Consider the following 12320-nt stretch of genomic DNA (forward strand, 5'->3'; position numbering starts at 1 on the left):
GATGAAGCAGTTTTCTGAGGTTAAATGTGGTGGGTGTTAGGAAAAAAAAATGGCATTTAAAAGAGCATTTACATTGTGGTCTATGGGAACTGTGGGTTCCCTGTAAATATATATGTGTATGCTTATAAACATAAAGTTGTGCTCATAAGTTTACATGTACAAAAATTAATATTAATTAGCAGCGCTTAAAGCATGGAAATAAAGTGCTAATATTGGGGTTAATATACCACATAATTTATTAAAAAAATTCTATAATGACAGCCTTTTTGATCAATGTGGTCTAAAATGGTGAGTAATATAAAATAAGGGACGTCTTCCTACTAACAATAAAAATAAATTCACTAAAATGCCAATCCTTAAACTTTAAAACGAACTAACAAAGATATTAATACTAAAAAAACAACAAATAATTGTGAGATCCGTTTTTCCAAACTTGTATTTTGGTCAAACTTGAATCTTTACAAATCTTCAAACGTTAAAAAGCAAGCTTTAGTTTTTCGCTTGATTTAATTGTAAAACTTCTATATATAAACTGGTTATAGGCCTAATAAATTATTACATCTCTTTACGGTGTCTTTAACCTCTGAAATGTGTCTTTTTAAATAACGTAATGTTACAAAGTATCAGTTCTCCTAAAGGTAGAGATAGTTCGGTTTGTACAGATATTAGTACAAAGCCTTCAATAGTCGTTTACCCGGCTTTTAAGTTCAGCTTGCTGCTGTTTGCTACCCTCGGCAGTTTTGATGCCGTATGCCAAATGGATAGGACAGCAAATGTCTGTTTGAGAATAATTAAAACCGGCTTCTAATTACTTCCAGTTTTTTCTAACAGAATGGAAAAAACGGTACCTTGTTTATCCCGGTTGCAACCGCTGTTATATTCTTACTTTCCTTCTGTGAGTGATTCACAGACTGCAGGACTCCGGTGCCATTACAAGTCACCTGACTCCCCTCTATACATCAGAGGTCGGAGGTCACGTCCCGTGGCTGTTTTTCTTACTTTTATCAGCCTCAGTTTTCAGTTTCTCCTGGATCTCCTCGATATCTTTAAAGACAGGGAATTCAATCTTTGGAATCCTGGAATTGGATATGACAATCCACTTGGTCAGGTCCTTAGATAAACAAACTGCAGCTTTTCAGAGTCACAAATCTTGGTGACAGTGTTTTAACCGAGTGTGACAGATTGCTTTCAACAAAGTGTGGCAGGTCTCATTCAACACGTTTCACCTTCAGGGCTTTATCAAGAAAGGTGAAGGGTGAAACGCGTTGAATGAGACCTACCACACTTTGTTGAAAGCAATTTGTCACACTCGGTTAAAACACTGTCACCAAGATTTGTGACTCTGCAAAGCTGCAGTTTGTTTATCTAAGGACCTGACCAAGTGGATTGTCATAACCAATTCCAGGATTCCAAAGATTGAATTCCCTGTCTTTAAAGATATCGAGGAGATCCAGGAGAAACTGAAAACTGAGGATGATAAAAGTAAGGAAAACAGCCACATCGCGGAGACGGGACGTGACCTCCAACCTCTGATGTATAGAGGGGAGTCAGGTGACTTAACGGCACCGGAGTCCTGCAGTCTGTGAATCACTCACAGAAGGAAAGTAAGAATATAACAGCGGTTGCAACCGGGATAAACAAGGTACCGTTTTTTCCATTCTGTTAGAATAAACTGGAAGTAATTAGAAGCCGGTTTTAATTATTCTCAAACAGACATTTGCTGTCCTATCCATTTGGCATACGGCATCAAAACTGCCGAGGGTAGCAAACAGCAGCAAGCTGAACTTAAAAGCCGGGTAAACGACTATTGAAGGCTTTGTACTAATATCTGTACAAACGGAACTATCTATACCTTTAGGAGAACTGATACTTTGTAACATTACGTTATTTAAAAAGACACATTTCAGAGGTTAAAGACACCGTAAAGAGATGTAATAATTTATTAGGCCTAGAACCAGTTTATATATAGAAGTTTTACAATTAAATCAAGCGAAAAACTAAAGCTTGCTTTTTAACGTTTGAAGATTTGTAAAGATTCAAGTTTGACCAAAATACAAGTTGGAAAAACGGATCTCACAATTATTTTTTTTTTTTTTTAGTATTAATATCTTTGTTAGTTCGTTTTAAAGTTTAAGGATTGGCATTTTAGTGAATTTAGTTTTATTGTTAGTAGGAAGACGTCCCTTATTTTATATTACTCACCATTTTAGACCACATTGATCAAAAAGGCTGTCATTATAGAATTTTTTGTAATAAATTATTTGGTATATTAACCCCAATATTAGCACTTTATTTCCATACTTTAAGCGCTGCTAATTAATATTAATTTTTGTACACACTATTTCTGTTTATTTTGAGGGATAACTTATTAGCAGCAGGAAATACATCTACAGGCGCTCCTATCACACTTCACTCATAAGTTTACATACCCTGGCAGAATTTATGATTTTGTGGCCATTTCTCAGAGAATATGAATGATAACACAAAAATATTTCTTTCACTCATGGTTAGTGTTTGGCTGAAGCCATTTATTATCAGTCAACTGTGTAACTCTTTTTAATCATAATGACAACAGAAACTACCCAAATGATCCTGATCAAAAGTTTACATACCCCAGTTCTTAATACCGTGTATTGCCCCCTTTAACATCAATGACAGCTTGAAGTCTTTTGTGGTATTTGTGGATGAGGCTCTTTATCTTCTCAGATGGTAAAGCTGCCCATTCTTCCTAGCAAAAAGCCTCCAGTTCCTGTAAATTCTTGGGCTGTCTTGCATGAACTGCACGTTTGAGATCTCCCCAGAGTGGCTCAATGATATTGAGGTCAGTAAACTGAGATGGCCACTCCAGAACCATCACTTTATCCTGCTGTAGCCAATGACAGGTTGACTTGGCATTGTGTTTAGGATCATTGTCATGTTGGAATGTCAAAGTACGTCCTAAGCACAGCTTCCGGGCTGATGAATGCAAACTTTCCTCCAGTATTTTTTGATAACATACTGCATTCATCTTGCCATCAATTCTGACCAAATCTCCTGTGCCTTTGTAGCTCACACATCCCCAAAACATCAGTGAGCCACCTCAGTGTTTCACAGTAGGAATGGTGTACCTTTCATCATAGGCCTTGTTGACCCCTCTCCAAATGTAGCGCTTATGGTTGTGGCCAAAAAGCTCAATTTTGGTCTCATCACTCCAAATGACTTTATGCTAGAAGGTTTGAGGCTTGTCTCTGTGTTGTTTGGCGTATTATAAGTGGGATACTTTGTGGCATTTGCGTAGTAATGGCTTTCTTCTGGCGACTCGACCATGCAGCCATCTTTCAAGTGCCTCCATATTGTGCATCTTGAAACAGCCACACCACATGTTTTCAGAGAGTCCTGTTTTTCACCTGAAGTTATTTGTGGGGTTTTATGTGCATCCCGAACAATTTTCCTGGCAGTTGTGGCTGAAATTTTAGTTGTTCTACCTGACCGTGGTTTGTTTTCAACAGAACCCCTCATTTTACACTTCTTGATTAGAGTTTGAACACTGCTGATTGGCATTCTCAATTTCTTGGATATCTTTTTATATCCCTTTCTTGTTTTATACAGTTCAACTACCTTTTCCCGCAGATCCTTTGACAATTCTTTTGCTTTCCCCATGACTCAGATTCCGGAAACGTCAGAGCAGCACTGGATGAAAGATGCAAGGGTCTGTCAGGAGTCCAGAAACTCATTGACCTTTTATACACACACACTAATTACAAGCAAACAGATCACAGGTGAGGATGGTTAACTTTAATAGCCATTCAAACCCCTTTGTGTCACCTCATGTGCATGTTATCAGGCCAAAATCACCAGGGTATGTAAACTTTTGATCAGGGTCATTTGGGTAGTTTATGTTGTCATTATGATTTTAAAAGAGTAAACACAGTTGATTGATAATAAATGGCTTCAGCCAAACACTAACTGTGAGCGAAAGAAAAGTTTTTGTGTTATCATTCATAGTCTCTGAAAAATGGACAAGAAATCAGTGTATGTAAACTTATGAGCACAGCTGTATATATTTACGTGTTAATAAGTCTATATACACATATAAACACATAAATATATATGTATATAGTTATATATATTTATATTTGCTGCCTTCGCTGCGCTACTTACCTCCTTCACTGCACTTAGGTTCTGATGCTGTCTCTGACGGCATCAGAACGAGGCTCCCATAGGAGCCTATGGAGGTGCGCTCTCGTGAGCGTAATGCTTCCTAGCAATAGGAATGCTAGCTTGCATTCGCATTGCGCTTAACTTGTAATGCCAGCGCACATTAGCGTGTGCTGGTATTACTCAATGAAGTGAAGTTATATTTAGTGCTCCACTTGTAATCTAGCCCTTAGTATTTAACCCCTTAACGACCAACGACGTATGGGGTACGTCCTGCAAAAAAATGCAGTTAATGACCAAGGACGTACCCCATACGTCGTTGGTCTTTGAAAGCAGTGGAAGCGATCCTGATAGCTTCCAGCTGCTTTCATGTTATTGCAGTGATGCCTCAATATTGAGGCATCCTGCAATAACATTTTTTTAGCCATCCGATGCAGAGAGAGCCACTCTGTGGCCCTTTCTGCATCGGCTATCGATGGCCGTTATCGTTGGTGGGTGGGAGCTCATCCAGGGAGGCGGGTGGGCAGTTATTGGTGGAGGAGGGGGGAGGGATCTTGTGCGGGTGCGTGCGCATGAGAGCCGTGCACGCGCACATGAGATCTATGAAAACAGCATCAATATGCTGTAGATCTGGAGGGTGGGAGAGAGGACTGGGGAGGGTGGGATTTTCAAATCAAGGCATCTGGGAGAGGGTGGGGGGTTGGATGTTGAGGGGGGGGCAGCTACACTACAGAAATAAAGAAAATATTTAAAAAAATAAAACATTTTAAATACATTATTATTTTTTAAACTGGGTACTGGCAGACAGCTGCCAGTACCCAATATGATGCACAATAAAGGCAGAAGGGGGGGGGGTTAAAGAGCTGTTTGGGGGGGGGGATCAGGGAGGTTGGGGGCTAAGGGGAGTCCTACACAGCAGAAGAATTATTATTATTTTTTTTAAAAACCTAAACCCCCCCAAAAAACTTTTATTTTAGTACTGGCAGACTTTCTGCCAGTACTTAAGATGGCGGGGACAATTGTGGGGTGGGGGAGGGAAGAGAGCTCTTTGGGAGGGATCAGGGGGTGGGATGAGTCAGGTGGGAGGCTGATCTCTACACTAAAGCTAAAATTAACCCTGCAAGCTCCCTACAAGCTACCTAATTAACTCCTTCACTGCTAGACATAATATACGTGTGATGCGCAGCGGCATTTAGCGACCTTCTAAGTACCAAAAAGCAACGCCAAAGCCATATATGTCTGCTATTTCTGAACAAAGGGGATCCCAGAGAAGCATTTACAACAATTTGTGCCATAATTGCACAAGCTGTTTGTAAATAATTTCAGTGAGAAACCTAAAATTGTGAAATATTTAAAGTTTTTTTTAATTTGATCGCATTTGGCGGTGAAATGGTGGCATGAAATATACCAAAATGGGACTAGATCAATACTTGGGGTTGTTTACTACACTACACTAAAGCTAAAATTAACCCTACAAGCTCCCTACATGCTCCCTAATTAACCCCTTCACTGCTGTGCATAATACACGTGTGGTGCGCAGTGACATTTAGCGGCCTTCTAATTACCAAAAAGCAACATAAAAGCCATATATGTCTGCTATTTCTGAACAAAGGGGATCCCAGAGAAGCATTTACAACCATTTGTGCAATAATTGCACAAGCTGTTTGTAAATAATTTCAGTGAGAAACCTAAAGTTTGTGAAAAAATTTGTGAAAAAGTGAACATTTTTTTTTATTTGATCGCATTTGGCGGTGAAATGGTGGCATGAAATATACCAAAATGGGCCTAGATCAATACTTTGGGATGTCTTCTAAAAAAAAATATATACATATCAATGGATATTCAGGTATTCCTGACAGATATCAGTGTCCCAATGTAACTAGCGCTAATTTTGAAAAAAAGTGGTTTGGAAATAGCAAAGTGCTACTTTTATTTAGTGCCCTATAACTTGCAAAAAAAGCAAAGAACATGTAAACATTGGGTATTTCTAAACTCAGGACAAAATTTAGAAACTATTTAGCATGGGTGTTTTTTGGTGGTTGTAGATGTGCAACAGATTTTGGGGGTCAAAGTTTGAAAAAATAGTTTTTTTCCATTTTTTCCTCATATTTTATATTTTTTTAAATAGTAAATTATAAGATATGATGAAAATAATGGTATCTTTAGAAAGTCCATTTAATGGCGAGAAAAACGGTTTATAATATGTGTGGGTACAGTAAACGAGTAAGAGGAAAATTACAGCTAAACACAAACACTGCAGAAATGTAAAAATAGCCTTGGTCCCAAACGGTCAACAAATGGAAAAGTGCTCTGGTCACAAAGGGGTTAATGTCCCTTTAAAGGTTTCACACATGGAACCAAAGAAAGCGTGATCTATTTGTCTCAAAGGAACATGAAACCCAAAATGTTTCTTTTATGACTTAAGATAGAAAATACAACTTTAAACAACATTCCAATTCACTTCTATTATTTAATTTGCTTAACTCTTTAGATATCCTTTATTGAAGAAATAGAAATGCACATGGGTGAGCCAATCACACACAACATCTATGTGCAGCCACCAATCAGCAGCTACTGAGCCTATTTAAATATGCTGTTCAACTAAGGATATCAAGAGAATTAAGCAAATTAGATAATAGAAGTAAATTGTAAAGTTGTATTCTCTATCTAAACCATGAAAGAATATAATTAAATTTCATGTCCCTTTAACAAACACATTATGAATCCCTTTTGAATGATGTGATTAGGACAGTCCTTCAGCTGAAGAAATATCTGAATGATGGTCAAACTGAAATGTATTGTAGTGCATCTAGTTCTAGGTAGGATATATTCCCTTATGTATATAGTCTTAGTGATAACTCTTTAATGCATTTTACGCACCAGCATAAAACAGTGTGTCACGGCACAATCACTCGTGACACAGCATATGAGGGATGGGAATGCGTTTGTGCGACCAGTTTCTGTATGCTAACTAGTTTTACAAACACATACATAAAGTCCTCACCAGGACCGTAGGATCAAGCCTTTACTGGACAGTTAGAACCTATAAACTAGTTTGTATTCGATAGAAGCTAAATATATTACAGACATCTATGTAAAACTTAAAACACAATGTTATGTTAAAGGGATATGAAACCAACATTTTTCTTTCATAATTTAGATAGAGCATGCAATTTTAAACAACTATACAATTTACTTCTATTATCAAATTTACTGGTTGAGAAGCATATCTAAATAGGCTCAGTAGCTGTCTCGTGTGCACTGATATTTCTTCAAAAAAGGATACCTAAAGAATGAAGCAAATTAGATAATAGAAGTATGTTGTTTAAAATTGTATTATCTGGGGCCGATTTATCAAGGGCCGAATCGCCCCTGATGCCCCTGTTTCTGTGCGAGTCTTTAGGCTTGTTGGAAACAGCAGTTATAAAGCAGCGGTCTTAAGACCGCTGCTCCTTAACTGGTTCTCCACCTCTGAGTGGCGGACAGCAATCAATACGATCACATACGATCAGGTTAATTGACAACCCTCTGCTAGCAGCTGATTGGCCGCAAATCTGCTGGGTGTGGCATTGCACAAGCAGTTCATTAGAACTGCTTGTGCAATGTTAAATGCTGACAGCATATGCTGTCGGCATTCAGCGATGTCTGTCGGATATAATATGCTACAGCGAATCATGTCGGACAGACATTGATATATCTGCTCCTCTATCTGAATTATGAACAAAATGATTTGGGTTTCATGTCATTTTAAAGCAATATATCTGGAAATCTATATAACAAGTCTGCAGACATTTGCAAATGGCTGAAGTGCTGGATTAAATATTTTAGTAGACTATAATGAATTTACTTTTAAAAAGGTTAAAGAATTTGGTAGTAAGTTCTGCATGAAATAATTTTAGCCATGACTTATAAGCACTGTTGTTTCAGCACATTTAGAGTTGCCACCCAGCTTATACTTTACCAATATGGGGACAGTCAGATTACAAGTGGAGCGATAAATTGTTATTGCCCGTAAACTGCACTCAAGGTAAAACATTAGCGCTCCAATGTTAGTGATGATATTAGATGTTGAAAGTAAAAAGTTAGCGCAAAAGCAAAAGACTCAGGCACGCTATCTTCTAGACTTCGAATATCGCAACCAAAGACTTTTTTATGGGGCGTGCTAAAATGCCTTCTTTTTTCAAACATTATATGTGTCAATATATGTGAATGTATGTTTGATTGTGTACATATACATATTTACATATACTGTATAAAAATAAATACACCACATCCCTTTTAAAACTTTTTTTCCATATTAAACATATGTTTTATTAGAAACATAAATGTATATGTAATTCTTTATTTTATATGTTTTGTGCAACTTTTATTCTTTTATTCTACCCTTCTCTTCAGGTCGTACTAATTCTTCTAGAGCTAGTTTGGCTATCGCTCAAGCACAAGCCATAGCTTTTTACTTGTAATATGAACAATATTTAACAAGGTCACAATATCTATTTCAAGCACTGGGCGCGCTAAAGATAAGTCGGCTGCGCTAAACCTCCTCTGGTAACTCTGTTTTACCATGGACATGTAAATGTATGAGCTAATTTTAACACGGTCCAGTGATATTGATATTAGCGCTCCACTTGCAACCTGGGCCATGGTCAGTATATATTTAAAGTGGCAGGAAATAAAAAAAAAATAATTCATGATTTGGATAGAACATACAATTTTAAACAACTTACCAATTTACTTCTATTATCAAATTTACTTCATTCTCTTGTTATCCTTTGCTGAAGGAACAACACTTCACTACCGGCAGCTAGCTGAACACATCTATTTAGCTAATCACAAGAGACATGTGTGAAGGCACCAATTAGCAGCTAGCTCCCACTAGTGTAGGATATGTACATATTCATTTTTTAACAAGGGATACCAAGAAAACAAAGCACTTTTGAAAATAGAAGTGAAAGTAAAGTGTCTTAAAATGTATTGCTCTACCTAAATCATGCAAATTTAATTTTGTATTTCCTATCCCTTTAAGGTTTAGGTGATTGTAGATAATAAAAAATAAATCTATTGATAAAGGTCCTGGTATGATGAAACTATTTATAACTCATTGTAATAACAAAATCATTTAAAATCTGCCCTAGAAGCTGTAGTTACTGAGTTATGCTCTAATGTCTGCTAATTAGCACAGTCAGTATTGGTTCCCTAAGCACGTTACACAGAGCGACGCTGTAAAGCTGTAGTTACTGAGTTATGCTCTAATGTCTGCTAATTAGCACAGTCAGTATGGTTCCCTACGCACGTTACACAGAGCGATGCTGTAAAGCTGTAGTTTATGAGTTATGCTCTAATGTCTGCTAATTAGCACAGTCAGTATGGTTCCCTATGCACGTTACACAGAGCGACGCTGTAAAGCTGTAGTTACTGAGTTATGCTCTAATGTCTGCTAATTAGCACAGCCAGTATTGGTTCCCTAAGCACGTTACACAGAGCGACGCTGTAAAGCTGTAGTTTATGAGTTATGCTCTAATGTCTGCTAATTAGCACAGTCAGTATGGTTCCCTACGCACGTTACACAGAGCGACGCTGTAAAGCTGTAGTTACTGAGTTATGCTCTAATGTCTGCTAATTAGCACAGTCAGTATTGGTTCCCTACGCACGTTACACAGAGCGACGCTGTAAAGCTGTAGTTTATGAGTTATGCTCTAATGTCTGCTAATTAGCACAGTCAGTATTGGTTCCCTAAGCACGTTACACAGAGTGACGCTGTAAAGCTGTAGTTTATGAGTTATGCTCTAATGTCTGCTAATTAGCACAGTCAGTATTGGTTCCCTAAGCACGTTACACAGAGCGACGCTGTAAAGCTGTAGTTTATGAGTTATGCTCTAATGTCTGCTAATTAGCACAGCCAGTATTGGATCCCTAAGCACGTTACACAGAGCGACGCTGTAAAGCTGTAGTTTATGAGTTATGCTCTAATGTCTGCTAATTAGCACAGTCAGTATTGGTTCCCTAAGCACGTTACACAGAGCGACGCTGTAAAGCTGTAGTTACTGAGTTATGCTCTAATGTCTGCTAATTAGCACAGTCAGTATTGGTTCCCTAAGCACGTTACACAGAGCGACGCTGTAAAGCTGTAGTTTATGAGTTATGCTCTAATGTCTGCTAATTAGCACAGTCAGTATTGGTTCCCTAAGCACGTTACACAGAGCGACGCTGTAAAGCTGTAGTTTATGAGTTATGCTCTAATGTCTGCTAATTAGCACAGTCAGTATTGGTTCCCTAAGCACGTTACACAGAGCGACGCTGTAAAGCTGTAGTTTATGAGTTATGCTCTAATGTCTGCTAATTAGCACAGTCTGTATTGGTTCCCTAAGCACGTTACACAGAGCGACGCTGTAAAGCTGTAGTTTATGAGTTATGCTCTAATGTCTGCTAATTAGCACAGTCAGTATTGGTTCCCTAAGCACGTTACACAGAGCAACGCTGTAAAGCTGTAGTTTATGAGTTATGCTCTAATGTCTGCTAATTAGCACAGTCTGTATTGGTTCCCTAAGCACGTTACACAGAGCGACGCTGTAAAGCTGTAGTTTATGAGTTATGCTCTAATGTCTGCTAATTAGCACAGCCAGTATTGGTTCCCTAAGCACGTTACACAGAGCGACGCTGTAAAGCTGTAGTGTATGAGTTATGCTCTAATGTCTGCTAATTAGCACAGTCAGTATTGGTTCCCTAAGCACGTTACACAGAGCGACGCTGTAAAGCTGTAGTGTATGAGTTATGCTCTAATGTCTGCTAATTAGCACAGTCAGTATTGGTTCCATAAGCACGTTACACAGAGCGACGCTGTAAAGCTGTAGTTACTGAGTTATGCTCTAATGTCTGCTAATTAGCACAGTCAGTATTGGTTCCCTAAGCACGTTACACAGAGCGACGCTGTAAAGCTGTAGTTTATGAGTTATGCTCTAATGTCTGCTAATTAGCACAGTCAGTATTGGTTCCCTAAGCACGTTACACAGAGCGACGCTGTAAAGCTGTAGTTTATGAGTTATGCTCTAATGTCTGCTAATTAGCACAGTCTGTATTGGTTCCCTAAGCACGTTACACAGAGCGACGCTGTAAAGCTGTAGTTTATGAGTTATGCTCTAATGTCTGCTAATTAGCACAGTCAGTATTGGTTCCCTAAGCACGTTACACAGAGTGACGCTGTAAAGCTGTAGTTTATGAGTTATGCTCTAATGTCTGCTAATTAGCACAGTCAGTATTGGTTCCCTAAGCACGTTACACAGAGCGACGCTGTAAAGCTTTAGTTTATGAGTTATGCTCTAATGTCTGCTAATTAGCACAGTCAGTATTGTTTCCCTAAGCACGTTACACAGAGCGACGCTGTAAAGCTGTAGTTACTGAGTTATGCTCTAATGTCTGCTAATTAGCACAGTCAGTATTGGTTCCCTAAGCACGTTACACAGAGCGACGCTGTAAAGCTGTAGTTTATGAGTTATGCTCTAATGTCTGCTAATTAGCACAGTCAGTATTGGTTCCCTAAGCACGTTACACAGAGCGACGCTGTAAAGCTGTAGTTTATGAGTTATGCTCTAATGTCTGCTAATTAGCACAGTCAGTATTGGTTCCCTAAGCACGTTACACAGAGCGACGCTGTAAAGCTGTAGTTTATGAGTTATGCTCTAATGTCTGCTAATTAGCACAGCCAGTATTGGTTCCCTAAGCACGTTACACAGAGCGACGCTGTAAAGCTGTAGTTTATGAGTTATGCTCTAATGTCTGCTAATTAGCACAGTCCTGTATTGGTTCCCTAAGCACGTTACACAGAGCGACGCTGTAAAGCTGTAGTTTATGAGTTATGCTCTAATGTCTGCTAATTAGCACAGTCAGTATTGGTTCCCTAAGCACGTTACACAGAGCGACGCTGTAAAGCTGTAGTTTATGAGTTATGCTCTAATGTCTGCTAATTAGCACAGTCAGTATTGGTTCCCTAAGCACGTTACACAGAGCGACGCTGTAAAGCTGTAGTTTATGAGTTATGCTCTAATGTCTGCTAATTAGCACAGTCAGTATTGGTTCCCTAAGCACGTTACACAGAGCGACGCTGTAAAGCTGTAGTTTATGAGTTATGCTCTAATGTCTGCTAATTAGCACAGTCAGTATTGGTTCCCTAAGCACGTTACACAGAG

The 12320-nt window shown here is 38.7% G+C and overlaps 1 protein-coding gene across 2 annotated transcripts in view; it reads right to left on the reverse strand.

The window, feature by feature from the left end:
* Positions 1-12320, reverse strand: part of LOC128662555 (uncharacterized) — a 204142-nt gene that overhangs the window by 13155 nt on the left and 178667 nt on the right. The gene's annotated exons all lie outside the window — the stretch shown is intronic.

The sequence above is a fragment of the Bombina bombina genome, chromosome 6 (assembly GCF_027579735.1).
Source record: "Bombina bombina isolate aBomBom1 chromosome 6, aBomBom1.pri, whole genome shotgun sequence".
Lineage (NCBI taxonomy): Eukaryota > Metazoa > Chordata > Amphibia > Anura > Bombinatoridae > Bombina > Bombina bombina.